Here is a 2560-nt window from a genome sequence, read left to right as displayed (position 1 = left end):
TATTATTTTTTATTGAAAATTAGGAAACAAAATTAATTTATTACAAAATTAATTATTATAAGATTCTTTTTACAAACATTTTGTAATTATTTTAAAGGCAAAAAACAAAACAAAAATACAAAATTAACTTGTGTGTAAATTAATTTGTAAATGCTTCCTCAAATAAGTTCTTTAAGTTCTTATTTTAAATTTAATCTGAATTAATTTTTATAAAAAAGTATTTCGTTTTTATATTTTCTATAATATAGAAAAAAATTAAAAATCAAATTTAAATTTTTTAATTATCTCTTGTCATATTATAATAAATTTAGTCAAATAAAATTATAAGTTACGTAATGTTTTGTCAAATTAACTTATTCTTGTCAAATTTATAATTTAGTCAAATAAGTTTATTAAAATTATTAACCAGTTTCTTATTTATAAATATAGTCAAATAAATCATTATACTATTTTATCATTGAGCGCTTTTATTATATAAAAACTTTATTTCAATCCTTTATTAAATATATATTTTTTAATTGTTTTAAAAAAATTGTATTTTAATTTTTCTCTTTCATATCAATTAATTACTTTATGAAGTTTGACATTTTTAACTTAACCTATGCTATTTGCTTCAATTAATCATATTATATATATATATATATGGAGTTTGTCAATTTATGTAAGAGTGTAATAAATTTTAGTTGATAAAAATATCTTTTTGAAATTTAAGATTAAGGGTATTTGAATAATTTTTAATTTTTTTATATTTTTTAAATTAAAAATAAAAATTATTAAAATATTTCTGTGTAGAAAGTATGTCTTTTTTTATGAATAATTCTTTTTGTCAACTAAAATTTGGTATACTTTAAGAAATGAGTTAAATATATTTTTAGTCCCAATATTATCAAGCGATTTTGATTTTAGTACTGGGTTAAATATATTTTTAGTTCCAATATTATCAAGTAATTTTAGTTTTAGTCCTTACATTTTAATCTCCTTCTTAAAGAAATTTTGATTTTACTCTTCCATAAATAACACCGTTCAAAATTAGCTCGGGTGACTAACGGTTTGAATGACAACTATTTTTTTCTTACTGACTTTTTTTTTCTCAGCTTTTCTCCCTCTCTCCCTCGTCTCTTCCTTCCTTCTTCTGCCCAATCTCCTCCTCCCCCAACCGTCGACACATCCAGTCACTCCAACATGATCGTCATTATGGTTTCGCTAGCTGTTTATTTCCTTCACCGATACCGTAACCGTTTCTCCGTCGTATCTCTCCCTCATCTGCTTCATTATTTTCGACTGGGAATCCGACATCGACAGTTGAAGGGTAGCTTAAAGGAATTGATTTGGCTACTCATATCACAAATGCATTTGCTTTTCGGTAGCCTAACTCATAAGAACTACATGGTTAAGCGTGCTTAGCCTAGAGTAATTATGGGATGGGTGACCTTCCGGAAGTTTTCTCGGAAAGTGTGAGTGAGGACAAAGCACACTGGAAAGCCTCGTGTTGATGTGTGGGGGCAGTCAGCAGTCCCTGTAAGTTGCTGGGGCGTTACAAAAAACACCAAAAATGCACCCTTGAAAGCAATCAATTGCATCAATCTAGAACATGAATGCAATAGGCAATGCATATAACTAAAACATGTCAAGACCATGCTTTTGCACAACACACATACCTAACTAATTCAAAACACATAATTGCATCCTAAATCACTCTAGAGCACATCAAAACAAACAAAAATACTCCAAGACATACTCTTTCACAACAAAATTCAACAAAAACAACAAAGCAACTAGTCACACCCTACTAACTACTATCTAAACTCAAACACTCAAAAGTCATGAAATCAACTAAAACCTATTAAAACACATTCTAAAAATCAAAACACACTCAAATAACAAAGTCACACATAAGAAAAGGTTAGAAAACTGGGTTGCCTCCCAGCAAGCGCTTGTTTAACGTCATTAGCTTGACACCATTATGCTCAAGTTTGATTTTTTTTGTTAGTGGGTTTCTTCCTTTCATGACACCAACATAATCTCAAAACTTTTCTTGTCACCAACTTGACTCTCCTTGAATAGGAAGCCTCTATTTCAAGTACCCCATTTGCCTTTATCGCCTTGATAACCCATAACCTGTTCTTGAGCTTCACCGGTTCGTCAGGTTTGGGTTCATCACTTTCCATAATAGAGTGTTGATGAACAAGTTTCTCTTCTTTGTCTCCATCCTCATCCTCCACTTTTGGAGAGAAACAATTAACCTTCTTGTTGACCACTTTGGCAGCTTGTCCAATTAGGCTAATCACTGATAGAACTTCATTCTTAGCTTTAGGATTAGTCTGTTCTTCTTGAGTTTGTTGCCCAGCTTCAAAGACATTGAAAGTTACCTCATCATCTTGATCTTTCAATAGCACAGTTCCCTTATCCACATGAATGACAACTTTGGCTGTCTTCATAAAAGGTCTTCCAAGAATGAGAGGTATTTCTGCATCTTCCCCCATTTCCATAACTACAAAGTCCACCGGAAATTGAAGCTTATCAATTTTGGTCACTACATCTTCAACCACACCATAGGATG

The sequence above is a fragment of the Vigna radiata genome, chromosome 11 (genome assembly GCF_000741045.1).
Source record: "Vigna radiata var. radiata cultivar VC1973A chromosome 11, Vradiata_ver6, whole genome shotgun sequence".
In the NCBI taxonomy this organism is placed as follows: Eukaryota; Viridiplantae; Streptophyta; class Magnoliopsida; order Fabales; family Fabaceae; genus Vigna; species Vigna radiata.
This window is presented reverse-complemented; position numbering follows the sequence as displayed.